Here is a 15981-nt window from a genome sequence, read left to right on the forward strand (position 1 = left end):
CGGTGCGCGATGTAGCCTTTCAAATTAAAAGCCTGTAACATGGTCATATTTATTTTACATTAAAGTTTAAAAAAACCTTTATTTTTTTTATTAAATTAAATCAGGTCAATCTGATGCGGCATTTCAGAATAAAAGCCCTCTGAACTTTCATATTTCACTGTATTATATGTACATTCGGATTCATATTTCTTAAAAACTACCCGTTATTACTGGACCATTCCGCTTCAGACTGGTAGTACTCGACCTCAGGATGACACCCATAAAAATCAGGTCAATCTGATGTGGAATTTCAAAATTAAAGCCCTCTTAAATGTCAGATATTGTCAATATTTACATGTATATTCAGATGGATATTAAAAAAAAGTTTTCCACAAACATTTCCACAGACTAATTTTAATTCAGACTGGTAGTGGTACACCCCAGAGACTCACTCATGTAATATCAGGAAGTTCTGATGTGGAATTTCAAAATTAAAATCTTCTGAAATTTTAAATATTTTAAATATTTTTCCTCAAATTCAGATTTACATTGAAGGGTAACTACCTGTTTCCACAGAATAATTCAGTTCAGGATGATAGTACCCCACCTCAGAGACTCACTCATTTAATATCAGGAAGTTCTGATGTGGAATTTCAAAATTAAAGCCCTTTTAAATGTCAGATATTGTCACTATTTACAAATTCAGATGGATATTAAAAGGAAACCCCCTGTTTCCATAGACTAATTTTAATTCAGACTGATAGTGGTCCACCTCAGAGACTCACTCATATAATATCAGGAAGTTCTGAGGGAGTTCTGTGGAAACAGGGAGTTTCCTCCTTATATTGATCTGAATTAAGAGAGAAATATTAGAAATGTTTGACATTTTAGAGGGCTTTTATTTTGAAAGGCTACATCAGATTGACGTGAGTATTTGTTACGTCCTGGGGTCGTTGTGGAAGCCTTTGAGTCTTTTCTCGCTATTAGTGTAATCACACTAATAAAACACACAGTATATGCGCGCACCGCAAAACAACATGTGGCGTTTCACTATCCATAATTACGAGATCTTTTCTCATAATTATGAGATCCTGATCTCGTAATTACGAGATAAGGTGTCTAATTTTGTTTATCCAGTGAATGCAATGCGCTTCTGTAAAGGAAACCTGACATTGCATATTTTTACTTTTAAAACACCACAACGAACTCAAGTTGATATGAAAAACTATGTTTTATAGCCAACAGTAGTGACATTTATTTTTTTTGAGTGCAGCGCAAACGAGGGAGTGCAAGTTATTGTTGTAAAAACCGGGGTAAGTGCAGTAAATTTATCGATAAATTGCATACCTATGTTACAACTAAAACAACCCCACTGACAGAATTCTGACTTCTTCCTATCTTTTTCAGCGCTGCCCTAACCAGCAGACCTACGATGACTGGCTGATCACGACAGCTATCGTCAAGGGCGGACTGGCGTACGGGGACACCAGGGATTTCTTGGTGGATTGAGAGCCAGCGCTGTCTGGGCAGATGGAGCATGAAAAACGAGCCCAAAAACGTAAACGTGGTGCTGAAAAGCTTAGGGATAAAAAAAAAAAAAGAAATCCCTCGAGGAAGTTGCAGCAACCGGTAGGAAAATTACGGTCCTATTTGGTGGTCGTTCGGATTTAGCCATCACCACCAGACAAGAATCTGATGATGTTGCCATACCCAGCACTAGCAGAGTTAGCAGCGGTGAGCTTCGACAGCTGGATATTTCCAAACATGCACCTGAGTCCAGCAAGGATGATGAGTCTGACTCTGACATGGCAGAGCATGAAACAAAGCGGCCTCCAGAGCCCAGTCAAAGAACCAGTGATATAATAATGGTAGGCTAAGTTATGTTTGGAACTTGGTGATGCTTTAGGTGAAAATGCTCATTTGGCTAACATTAGTTAATGCCGCGAAGTGCCTAACCTAGTGTTAGCTAGCCTATGGAGTCCAAAATGAGCACCATTCACTGACCAGATGTTTCCTGTATTTGTCAACCTGCCTATAGATAATGTAATCGTCTGGTTGAAATCAACCTGTTACTGTCTTTGAATTGACTCTAATACTAAATGAGTATAAATGAATGAATAGTTTATTCATGTGTCTGTACATGGCCCATCCTTGGGATCATCATCAGACAAACACCACTTCATTCAGTAATAATATTCCAGAGTGTGTAATAGGCCTGCACGAAATGAGGAAAAACTGCGATGTGCGATAACCTTGTTCAATATTGCGATAACGATATGACTTGAGCCCAACAGTGGCCATGGGGAGGAAAATAATGATGTGCTGATGTGCACAAAAGATACAGGTCATTAAGTCATAATTTGAGGCTATAAGATATAATTTATAACCACATCTTAATTAACTTTATTATTTATTTTGGTTCAGGTTGTCTTGGCTATACTTAGTGTGTATGTCATTATCTTGATCACAATGAAAATATGTTTTTAAAATAACATTTTTATTGAAATGGGCTTATTATTGTAATTATGTTGCCCTCTAGTGGTTTACTCATGGTATAGACAGTCAGTGTCATTCAGTTCTAACAGCCTGGCAAATTGGTTGGCCAAATTTTATTGTTTCAATGACCTGTTTGCATTAAAATTACTACGTGCTGTAAAATCACTACACTGCTGTAATTATTTTACTGTAGGCTACTATGGCTTCAGGTTAATAATTGCTATATGATTGTGGTCCAAAACAACATCAAATGCAGTTTTTTTCATCAAGGTACATGAAACTTGTGTTGCCGGCTGGCTGGCTGGCTCCCCACACCGCTCATGAAGTGGGCAGGTCTGTCAATGACTCCTGGGCCACTTTTCCCCCCCAGTCCGCCCCTGGCTATCGTTGTCTGTATCATAATGCTGATGGTTGCAGGGTTTATTCTTTACTCACTTTACATTAAGGGGTAATTTTGTTCAAAACGAAAACTATTAAAAAAGATCACCATATCATGATCCAAAAAAGCCCAACATCGCCCTACAAACCCCCAAACAGAGTTTGCATAAAAGGTTAATTTGTTCAAAATAAAAACTGAAAAAAGTAAATTTTATGGTCATTGTATGGCCATACAGAATCAGTCAGAATCAGAATCCTTTTTATTGTCATTGTACAGTGTACAACGAAATTTAAGCAGCATCCGAGTATTTCACACAAATATAAAATAAAGTAAAAAGTACAAGTAGTGCAAATATAAGAATACAAATATAAATAAAGTAAATAAATTATGCAGTGTTGCAGGTATGTACAGTCTTTACAGATATTGCACACTGTCCTTAGGTGGTGTGTGTGTGTGTGTGTGTGTGTGTGTGTGTGTGTGTGTGTGTGTGTGTGTGTGTGTGTGTGTGTGTGTGTGTGCGTATGTGTCAATGTCAGCGCCCTTTAGTGTACAGTACGGAAGCCGAGAACGGCCATGGATTTTTTCTTTTTATGCACTGTTATCTCGTGATAATGACTTATTATCTTGTTGTCACGATACAACAAAGATTGTTTTCTCGTGATAACAAATTAATTATTTCATTATCTCGATATAACAAAGATTGTTTTCTTGTGATAACTAATGAGTTTTTTCGATATCTCGATAACAAATATTGTTTTCTCGTGATAACTAATTAATTATTTTGTTATCGCGATATAACAAAGATTGTTTTCTTGTGATAACAAATTGATTATTTTGTTATCTCGATATAACAGAAAGACTTGTTTTCGTGGGATGATTTTCAAGTCTGATGATTGCGCGCTGGTTAATGTGATCGTCCTGATTTCAGCCTACAAAAGCTGCCACTGTCTGGTCCAGGTGTGTCCGAGGGAGGTGAAAATGGCAGATCACATTATTGATCAACGCATCAGGATGTTCTTCAATCAACGTCTAACACAGGCAGAAATTGCATTGTCCCTTTCTGTTAGAGATGGCATTCAGATTAGTCCTCGTCATTTAAGGAGAAGACTAGCCCGGTTACAACTTCACAGGCGATGGTTAAGTGATCCTGCTGTTGTTAACTTCATTAGCAACCAGATAACAGGGCCTGGTCGTCTTCATGGTTACCGAATGATGCACGAGAGGTGCAGATTGGCTGGACTGCGCGCTACTCGAGACATGGTTCAGGAGGTTCAGTCACATCTTGACCCAGAGGGCGTACAGCAGCGGAGAGGAACAAGACTTCGGAGAAGATCTTATAGTGTCCCAGGGCCCAATTATTTATGGCATATGGACTCCTATGACAAGCTGACCCCTTTCTGCATTGGAATAAACTGATGCATTGATGGGTTTTCGCATCATATAATCTGGATGCAAGCGAACTCTTCCAAAGTGTCCAAAAATAATCCGATCAGATTTGGGAACTGAAAATGTTTAACAATCAACGGATCGAAAGCTGGTGGGGGATCTACCGGAGACAGAACGCGAGCTATTGGAGGGACATCTTTCAGGAGTTCCAGGCAACTGGAGACTCTGATGGGGATTTCATAGACAAGGGTCTCATCCAATTCTGCTTTCTTAAGATTATCCAAGTAAGTCCTCCACTGTCCATATCTTCAATATAGTACATCTCAGGGCTGTATTTCGTGTTGTTTTGATATGAAAGCTGAACCAGCTTTCATATCAATTTGCGGCCTGCTCCGCGGCCTCTGTATACCTGTCTGTAGGCTCCACCTGTCAATGAGACAAACATGAAATAAGATGTGCAGTTTATTGTGTTCACCGACGAAGAGCTGTCATTACGTGCAAATTACACACGGCTGCATGCTCTTCATAGCGTCCATCCTCACTCGAACCTCATCGCTCATATCAAATCCAACTTTACAAACTGTGTCACAACTAAGGATAAATCAATCAAATAAAAATGACGATGAATAACACATGTTTCATCAGCATTACGTTTATAAATGTGCCTTTGATTGACAGTTTACAGATATTTATCCTATTAAAGGAGTGTCAATCCTGATATCCTGGTGTGCACTTGTTATTATAGATCACACTTAAAATGCAACATAATTTTATTTTTAACTATAAGGGAGTCCCTGCTCTGTTTCTCTATCAACCAAGGGGTTGAAGACCCCTGACATAAACATTATGCTTTTATTATTATTATTTTTAACATAGAACTACACTATGTTAACATAGAGCTTAATACTGGGTTCACATAGGCCTACATGGGGTTTTGTATTCAGCATTTGACCCACAGCTGTAACTAAATGATGAAGCTGAAGTGGAGCTGTCCAGGGTTTGATATAGACTACTGTTTAGTGTTCACTTGTTTTCCTTTCACACCATATCCAATTGATGACTAGCTACTTGGAGTCAAATGTAGCTACATATTTCCAAAAAGAAGAGGAAACCAGAAGCACTCTGGCAAAAATGTAAAAGTCTTTATTAAGATGGCTATATCATTGTGAAATATTAACTGTCCAGTTGTCCTCAGGTCAAGCATGGAAGCAAGGAAGGAAGGAAGGAAGGAAGGAAGGACAGAGGAAGGGAGTAAGGAAGGAATGAAGGAAGGAAGGCAGGAAGGATTGAGGAAGGAAAGAAGTGAGGAGGGAGGAAAGAAAGGGATGTAGGGGAAGAAGGGAGGAAAAAAGAGGAGGAGGAAGGAAGGAAAGAAGGAAGGGAGGAGGAAGGGAGGAAAAAAAGAAAGAAGGAAGGAAGGAAAGAAGGAACAGTCAAAACAGATGGGGTCAATTTGACCATACAATGGTTAAAAACAGACTAGGACAGAAAAGTAGAGCTGGGATACATCTCATGCGTAGTGTCACAACAGCCTTCTTCAGGGTGTAACCCACAGCACACAGATTCCCCTTAAGTAGACAGGTTAATTACACACACCTGAGCAGGTAGACAATGAACTCACAGGTAAAAGTACAAGGTCACACCAGTAGATGGCTCTTCAAAATATAAGAAAAGATATACATGAGTGAAAAATGTGGAAAAAATACAGAGATAGACAAAACAACAATAATAAATATATAATAATAAATACAAGCAACACAATCTCTAGAGCAACACAGGCATCAGACCACAAATATAAGAAAACATGTAAAAAAGGACTGAAGTCAGTTTCTTAATTAAATCCTGGATATATTGTAGCCTGCATTTGATATATGTAATAAGTTTCTCTCTGCAATAATAATTTGATTTGATCACCATGAATATTCTTTTGGATTGTTTCTAGGTCTTGGTTTCCTCTTCTTTTATGAATTGTTGTGTCCCCCTCCAAAGAGCACCCTCATGACATGTGTCTAAACTTATGAGCTCTCTGGACTTTTTTTCTCTCTGTAGCTACATATTTCTTCACTCCAAGCCTATTTGGCTTCAATATGTAGGCTTTTTTGTCCTGGGGTCAATACCCTCATCTTCATTATGTAGGCTACTATGGCTGAGTGCAGGAAGCTGGAGCACAGTATTATTCTGGTGATAACTCCACCATAGCATAAAACAATACTGCATTTCCCCATTATGGTGCTATACTGATATATAATAAATATATACAGTGTAAGGCGGCTAAGGTGGCTTCTTCCATGTACTCATTTTCAAAAGAAGTCATCATACGTATTGAAATCCTCATGTTTTTGTGTTGCAGAACAAGCTAGACACCGTTGTGACAATGTGGGACAACCATCGCATTCTACCAGGTGGAAACGGACACCCTAATTATCATGGAAAACCATGTCTGATGTACCTGAGCTCTTTCACGCACAAGATTATTTGCATCCACTACAGTATGAAAGAGTGGGGATTGTTCTCCAAGAGGACATTTGTCTGTGGAAAACAGACATTCCCTGTGACCATGGGCTGCATGAGCTCTGTTTGATGGTGATGGAAGGGAACAACATAGCACAGTGTCATAACGCTGCAGAGGCAATACGACTTTACAAAGACCTAAGGCCTTTAATAAGAGCACTCCTGCCAGAGCCTCATCACTGATGTTGTTGTAGCATACAGACAGATGCACTGTCCATGGTTCTAATAATGATGATGATGGCATCTCCAGCACTGCACTATTCTGAATCAAATTAAGCAAAACAAAATCATTTCTCAAAATTGGCATATAAATGAAATGCATATAGGCCGACATAGGAGGTGCATCAGAAAAGAAACAGGACTGGGGTCAGAAAAAATTTATTTCAAATCTAAACTACAAACTACAAGTTTTCCCCTTCAAAATAATCCCACTCAAGTCTAACGCACTTTCCCATCCTTCTCTGCCTCCATGCAGTCTTGGAAGGATTCTCCCGGGATTCTCCACAGACTGCATGGAGAATACAGCTTATTTGTATAACTTTTGTATAAGGTAAGACTGCTGAAACTTGTTCTACTTAAGTCAAATATTCCCTTGAGGGTGGTTAGAAAAATGTATATATAGCACTTTGATTTTGACACTGACAACATAGAACAGTACTGGCAATATAAACTCTTCCAGGTTTGAAGAACTGCATAGCATTACAAACACTGTAATTTATGAACTATGTTTAGGTTTAATTTTAACAACCATGGAAAAACATCAACCACAAACAGTTGGCCAGTTTTTACACACAACTTTTTCCAAGAATACAGTGTCACATTTCTATTTTTTGCAAATAAATTGTCTTTATTGAAATATTAACTCAAGTGTGACTTTTTTTCCACAGTGCCTTAGCTGTCATATTTGAATTTTAAAGAGATCATAAATTGAAAAGAAAAATCTACCTCCTTCTACTACGATGCATCTGCCCTCCACATGTAGAACTTGTGGATTATATAAAAGATGACACCGCTAAACTTCTGAATGTGTGTGTGTGTGTGTGTGTGTGTGCGTGCACTGTAAGAAATGGCTGTGAAATCTACAGTTATTTACTGCAGTAAACAGTAACATTACTGTGTATGATTTTTACAGTAGAATGCTGTAAATTTTTACAATAAAACCTTGTCCACGTGACAAAATCACGTATTACTGTATGAATCACAGTAAAGAAAATCACAATAGCTAGTGTAGTACTGTAAATAGTAAAGTAAACTACTGTAACCCTAACCCTTTGTGTGTATTAGATTAAAAAAAAGTGTCTCATAATAAAAACAATGATTATCTCTTTTTTTAAAAATCATACGTTTGACCCTTTATATCATATTTATGTCTTCTTATCTCATAATTGTGACTTTTAACTCATAACCCTCTAGACCCCAGTAGAACTTTAGAATGTTGCTGTAGTTCACTGAGAATCCTCAGTTCACACAACTTCCTCTTTAATGTGATACCAAATATGTATATATACAGAAAAATCATGGCATTATCACAGTCCACATTCAGTCTGACAAGACAGATCCTTCACTGGATAACGCTGGGCTTTCAAAATAAAAGAGAAAGTTCCAAACTTAACCTACACAGCAATGTTATAATAACAAACAGTAAAGTGGTAGTAGGTAGTGTCTTTAGCAACTTGTATGAGAAAAAAAAAATCACCGGATTTAGCGTTATATGTGGAAAAGTCGCCGCGACCCGGTCAGTCCTCCCTGCTGACTCTTGGTGCACTGCCTCCCGGCAAACAGCGCTCATCTCTGGCAGTGAGAGCCGGGTAGGTCCCGCTGTTTACTGCCGGTGAGTGATGTGATTTCGAGCACAAAACTCACACTGTCTTCATCACTTTCCACGATGCAGGGTGGGTCAGTGTCTCTCTCACAACACAATCTTACGGCATCCATAAGATTATAAAGATGGGGATGCTTAGTTTTTAGATTTATAAGTGGAAACCGGGTGGAAACTAGCTAAAAAATCCCACAGATCTCAAGGTTATGATGTATATTTCCGGTTCCGGTTATTGATGACAACTTCACGTTTCTACAATACAAAACTCAGGACTTTATTTTCCATGTTTTAATACACTGGGAATGATTTTATGGGGTCTAGAGGGGACTTTTATTTTGTATCAATGCTCGCTTCACTTTCAATTCATCCAATGAGGATCAAGAGAGTTCAATGGTTGTGCTTCAAATGGGCCAGTGACATCATTGCAAAACAACCGCGAACACAGCACTAGTTCTGAGTTCTGACTCCATTAAGCTCTGTGACTTATTCATTTACATTTCGGTTCATTACACAAGGCTTTGTCTTGTGCTTATGTTTATTTTTGTTACGTTTGTGTATGTTTGCGTCGTCTGTGTTGATTTCTTTTACTTATTGCCTGAGAGGAATTCAGCGAAAAGTCTCCGAGACAGCTCTTACAGAGAGTCTCCACAGCCATTACAGGTAGCTAGCTTATGTACTGTAGTGATAGCACTAACTGACCAGAGGGTCTTTTTTTAAACTTACTGAAACATTAGCCGAGACAGAGACCTGTTTAAAGCTTGCTCCTGGAGAGTTGTGCCGTTTTTTATTATTTCGCTGCGCAGGAGAATAGTTTTTTTCCACTCTTGGCATCTGCGGGACTTTCCATTCTGTAATCGTGGTCCGCCACCAAACACATCGGAACTTCCAGAAAATCGGTAAGTACCATCACTTGCAGCAAAAAAAAAAAAATTGTTTTACACTCTGCCTCCTTGTCAGGCTGTGATGAACCACAGGTATCCAGCTAAGTATTAACCAGTTAGCTTGCCATCAAAATGAACTACTCATGCAAGCACTGTAATTTCACCACAGCTTCAATCCCTGCATTTGTTCGTCATTTGAGGATTCACAGAAATCTAGCTAACTTTAGATTTCCATGTGGGGTAGCAGAATGCGTTGCCAGTTTTGTGACACATGGCGCCGTTCAAATCCACATGTACCGCTTTCACAAGAAGACAGCTAAACGAGGACATGAAAGGCAAATTGATGGAGTTGATTTGGCTTGCACTGTTGAAGGTTGTAGCTTTGTGTCAGCAAATGTTTCAACCTTATGTGAACATCTTAATTGGCATATTAAAGACGGCAAAAAAGTGTCATGCCCCTATACTAACTGTTCAAAGTATTTTCGTGTCCGTTCATCCTTTGCCTCCCACTTGAACCGGAAACACAAAAAGATCTTTAACGTTAGTTCTCAATGTAGTAGCCAAACTTCTACCAGTGCTACTAACATCACAAGTGCCCGCATGAATCCGTTATCAGACCATGAACTAGGTCACACTTTTGAGACAATCTTTGATGATGATAATGATAACACAAATGATGAAGTGGACACAGATGGTTTTATGAACAATCTGGCCATGTTTTATCTCCGAATGCAGGCTAAAATGCTGTTACCAGCCAGTACAATTCAGACCTTAATAGAGGAACTGGTTTGACTCATCTTTTGTCTAGGATGCATGAAGAGTTAACAAAGCTGAATGTGCCTGAAAGCGACATTAAGAGGCTTCTTGATGATCTCTCAAAAGATAACCTGAAAATGTGCAACGAGTGTTTAGAACAGATCAAAGCCGTAAAACCTTCTTTAAAGCTGGGGTCTGCAAGTTGGAAAAACCATCAAGACCGTGAAAGATTTTGAAAGTATCCAGCCAGTAAACTCCGCCCCCTGCACTCAGGCCTCTCTCCGAAGCCGCTCCCCCCAAACCATGAACGCGCACCGTCCGAAGACTGCCGAACACCGCCGACGGAGTCCGAGTCCTCACGAGCGGTGAGGAGGACAGCGCATCATTTTGTCTCACAACGTCCGACTACCAATAACTTTACGATGTCTCATTCACCTGTAAGTAAACACCTAATATAATCAAATTGAACGTATACAACCAACATAGTCATTGCTAGCACTGATAGCTGTCAACTTAGCTTTTTTTTTAGCATTGAGACATTGTTTTGAAAGTGGGTTTTGATGTTGTAACTCATTGCTGGTTAGCTAGCAGCAGCTGGCTATGCTAACATTAGATATGGAAAAGCTAAAACATCAAGATTAGTGGTGGGCCTGCTACGTGTTTTATTTTTTCGTTTCCCTCAGTGATTCACAGACGAACGTGAATATTGTATTGGACTCATGATGATACGATGTTTTGCATGTTAGAGCTTCGACGATGACAGCATTGTTGACTGATGTTGAAGACACGCCAGAGCGAAGCACATCATCCCGTCAGAGGAGGACATGAGTGGAGGCAGAGGCCGTGGACGTGAGGGCGACAGGTCAAGGAGCAGGTGTTCATAGATCGAGTAGATCTTCAAGCTCAAAGGATTGCACATGAGCAGGTCAGCATCTAAAGTAGAACATTACAGGTGCTTTTTGTCCCCTGATAACCACCTACAACTATTTGTGTTTGTACAGTATATTGACCAGGCATGTAACTTGGACACACGTGCCCTGTTCAGAATCACATGTTTTGCCAAGTAGTTTTTCACCATTTGAATTTGTGTTTTGGTGCATAACAATAAACACAGTAAGTAGAAACATGTGAAGAAAGATCAAGGGCTGGTCCTTTTTATTTCTTAATGTAATATAAACTGGGACATCTGTACAGTTTTGTCCAGGAATGTATAAAGTATTGACCATTGAAAGTGTGTATGTTTACAGTATTCTGAGGACAGTCGAGTTCTGTTCCATAAAAATATCTTATCATGTTGCTCATCTGTTGCTTTACAGGCCACAATTCAAGGACTACGTTTGGAGCAGTCACATCAAGTGCTGAACTCTGCCTGACACCTATTTATTTGTCGTTCTGTATTTACTCCTTGTTTTGCATCATCTCTAACTTGTTTGAATAAAGTCTTGAAAATGATAAATGCCTTTTCTTTACACTTCAGCATAAACAACCATCCCATTACAGTTCTTACACTTTACATGATGCACTAATAATAACAACTGAATTAGGTAAGACTCTTGTTTATTCCATTTCTTGGAACACATGTAAGTAAATAAAACTACAAATATAGTATACAAATAGTATACCTTTTATCGTTTACACAATATACAGTACAATTAGCATAAACAACTATATACAGGAAGGACATCCAGAGGTTTCTTGACTGGTTATGCTGTTGATGTCGGTGCTGTCTCAATCCCCTACTGTCTTGGCAGCAACTGTCCTGTAGAAAGAACACAATTACTATCTGACAGTAAATGCAGCTTTTCAAGGCCCTTGAAATTAATTTCAATTTATTATAACACCACAACCTGAGTTGCATTTTATACAGTGACAAATATTCCTGAAAACAACCAGAAATAGTCTCTGTTACATCAGAATTGTGCCATTTACAGTCATTTCATATTTACCAATTCTACTTTTTGAGGGGTGAGCAAAATGTAACTTTCAGAGTAATTTACATAGTTTCACATTCTCATTGTTTTTTCTATGCATTTTTATAGTAGTGTGTACAAGCTCTACTTGCTGGACTTCTTGTTGTACACCTTAGAGTACCTGGCCTAAGAGAAAGGAATGTCATCCTCTGCAAAAAATTATAATAATTACAGAAAACTGGATAAGGATGGAGAACTCAATGTGTTTACAGGACATAAAGTTACATCTAAATGTGTTTATGGGGCATAAAAATGTTATTGATTCGCTCAAAGACAACACAGGACTGTTGCTATGTAAAAAAAAAATGAAGTCTGGGGTTAGGTGGGTGATGGGAAGTAGGGCTGTAGCTATCGATTCTTTTTGGAATCGATTAATCTAGCACTTTATCGATCGATTAATCGATTAATCGTATATATATATTTTTTTGCATTTTTAAACAACCAAAACAAATAATGCATGACGAAAATGATGTGGCTGTAAAATGATCAACCATTTGGCTTTTATTTCTTTAAAAAAAAGAGGTATTTCTTACAACTCCAACATTTGGCTCAAAAACTTTATTGCAATTTACTCATTTAGTGCAAGTGCAAACAATTAAATAACAATACAGTTTCAACTTACTGTAAAACATGTATAACATGCAACACTATGAATCAATACAAACTTAAATAGTAATGGCCATTTTGCCTTAGTGTTGTCTTATACAACATTACAAAAAGGGATTGCACCTTCTAACCACCTACTAACAAATAATATATAATCTCTGGGATAGGCCTATTTGCTATGGTAACCTAGCAACCTATGTGTGTGGACGCATGCTGTGTTATATATAATTTTATGTTATACACAGCACCAAATCACAACAGAAGTCATTTAAGGTCACTTTTCCTATAGAACCGGTCCGGACCGTGTTCATTTAATTAATAATTTCTTCATCGTCGCGCATCTACAATTCTCCTCCGCTCTGTTTTACGAAGGGAGGAGCTCCGGACCGACGTGAACAAACACACGTGCACACACACTTACAGACAGACAGAGAGAGAGAACATGTCACGTCGGTCTCAACTGTCTGTAAAGCAGATATCATATCTACGTTTTTTAAACGCGCACAAACTGATTCTGCTCTGGCATGTCATCTCGAGCCTTCGCAGTTCTCCGTCGTGGTGGCGGATACGCAATGCAACCCCCCCCGGGCTGCTGGAGAACCAGCGTGAGGACGTGAGTTTAGAGGACCAATCACAGCCCTTGCAGTCTCCGTTTCCCCTCGACGGAGTGACGGACACTCCGCTCCCAGAGAGTACGGAGAGGCTCTCCGGCGGGTTCGTGTGGAACATTCAAGATCCCTGCGCGTCATAGGAATTTAACGACGCTTCGAGGCAGAGTTTTTGCCTCGACCAATTTTTGTAATCGAGTAACTCGAGTAACTCGATGAATCGTTACAGCCCTAATGGGAAGCTTATGTGATGGTGGCAAGCGATTATTTATAGGGATTGTCAGGTGCATTCTGTGTTTCCCACATTCTGCTATGGTCAGCTGACAGTCAGATGATGAACTGAAATGCAAAGTCTATTTTCTTTTAAAAAATGTCTTACTAATATGCAATAGTCTCAAGCAGTAGGCCAACATGTGACTGCTAGGACCAGTACTTGAAGCATTTTCCTGGTGCAGCTAAAGAAATGATGTAATTCCTTTTCCTATTGTATCCCTGCTAAGGAGCACATTCATGCACATAGAGCAAACCAACTTGATATGAAAGAAGGACACATGCATACATGAAATGTTTCCATCAAAGACACATATTACATGAATAACAGTGGTTTGATCCATGTTGCTATCAGCATCAAGTTACACTCACCTGTCAGAGAGACTCTGCAGTAATAGTGGAAACATCAGGGCATGGTTCTGCTCTGAACTGACGCTTCAAGGCTGGAAGTTGATGCGTCCCTCTCATAACTATAGGACACAGAAATAGGCAACATCAGCACATTTCTAAAACGTCTAGTTCAAAGGCTATAAGAATGAACGTCACATAAGTACCATCTTACAACAGCGGCTCACAAATACAATGCAAACCACAATCACAGATGTATGTAATCTTCCTATGACCTCTGAACAGTGGACTTGGCCTTTCACATGTGTTGCACACAAGAACTAGTCCGCCCCTCACATACAGCTCGTCTGGCTAATGTCCAAACAGCCCAGAGTAGCAGTGTATGTGTGAACACTGCTGTATGGATCAGATCCACAATATATGTAAACGTTGGTCTGCGTGTAAACGGTGACGTCACATGTAAATATGTTTCATACGGCAGCAGTCTGTTATTTTAGCTAGCTAGCTAGCTAACGTCAGCTACAACCGGCTAACGTTAGCTAGCTAGCTGGAAAATGGAAACATTTCAACGTTAGCTAGCTAGCTAACGTTAGCTACAACCGGCTAACGTTAGTGTTGGGTGAATACATGCGACAGCAACATAAGGAGCTAACGTTAGCTACGTTGACTACATAATGCAGAGTAATGATACATTTCCCCAACAAAACAAACCAGCTCTTACCTGTCCAACAGAGACACAGCTACCATGGCGTCCGTCCTCAGGTCTTCGACTCCTTCAGTTGTCACCATCACTGAAAACCCGCTCCGATATTGACTCGTTTTACTTCTTGCACTGTCTAACTTCTTTTCTTGATAGCCTTCTTGAGTTTATTCTCTCTTTTCTGTCTCTGTTCAGCAGTGTAAGCTGCTGTAGGTAGCGCTGGTGATGAGAAGTGTGGCTGTAGTTTCTCCGCCAGTCTCGTCGTAAACAGTCCGCCATAGCTCCAGTGTAGAAAGCCGGTCACGCGCAATGACTGCTGCGCAGACTCAGCAGAGGGTGGGGCGGGTGGTCAGGTAAGGGCACATTGATTGACAGGTAGTCCGTCCATACAACATCCTCGGGCCGTTAACAAGGATTGGGAGACGTTTTTACAGCCCTGGAGCTGCCAGAGATAATGGACTTATTTTGGGTTTTTTTTTCAAATTATTTAATATTTTGATTGCTGTCAGGATGTTAAGAAATGTTATACAAATATGATAAATCATGCTTTTGTACCGAATTGCAGACCCAAGCTTTAAGAGCAGATTTAACTATGTTGAGCCTGTTAGGACTTACTTGGGCATTGATGCTAAAGGCAAAGAGAGGTTCTATCAGTATGTGCCCATCAAGGATACAATCAAATCACCAGAGGTGTGGACTTGGACTCGAGACTTGAGACTTGACTTGGACTCGAGTCCCGATTTTGATGACTTATGACTCGCTTGATCAAATCAAAAAAAGACTTGGACTTGCTTGGGACTTGATGCCAAAGACTTGAGACTCTACTTGGACTTGAGAGCAAAGACTTGAGACTCTACTTGGACTTAACCCTCTTGACTTGAAATTCGAGTCAAGTCACATGCAGCAAGCACAAATATTAAAATATTTTAAAAAGTGTCACATCAATGTTATACTGAAGCAGCCAGCCAGAAATCCCGGCCGTCAGTGACACCTAGTGTCATAAAGTAGTAGCGCCGTCTGTACTCCACGTCGCCACGTCACGTCCCTATGTCACGTCCCTACGTCACGTTACCTTACGCACAGGTAACAGACCGGAGACGACGAGACCACGTTAGCTAAAATGTCCATTCCAACAATAATTTTGTTTGCTTTCAAGCAGTACAAGGTGGACAGCAAGGGGCGGAAAGCCGTGTGCAAGGTGTGTGGTGCCAAAATTGCAGATGGGATTAAAACAACATCGAATTTTAATCGCCATTTGGAGAGGGGGCACAA

The 15981-nt window shown here is 39.7% G+C and overlaps 2 long non-coding RNA genes across 2 annotated transcripts; one reads left to right on the top strand and one right to left on the bottom strand.

The window, feature by feature from the left end:
- The first annotated feature begins 10413 nt into the window (after positions 1–10413).
- On the top strand, positions 10414–11660 carry LOC311253094. Its single transcript, XR_014621615.1, has 3 exons — positions 10414–10644; positions 10954–11132; positions 11524–11660. It is a non-coding gene; the product is annotated as an uncharacterized lncRNA (long non-coding RNA).
- Positions 11661–11838: 178 nt separating this feature from the next.
- On the bottom strand, positions 11839–15157 carry LOC311253095. The gene is made up of 3 exons (XR_014621616.1): positions 14731–15157; positions 14034–14131; positions 11839–11966 (listed from the first exon to the last, which is right to left on the bottom strand). It is a non-coding gene; the product is annotated as an uncharacterized lncRNA (long non-coding RNA).
- Positions 15158–15981: the final 824 nt, after the last annotated feature.

This window comes from Pagrus pagrus (assembly GCF_965226575.1).
Source record: "Pagrus pagrus genome assembly, chromosome: 24".
Lineage (NCBI taxonomy): Eukaryota > Metazoa > Chordata > Actinopteri > Spariformes > Sparidae > Pagrus > Pagrus pagrus.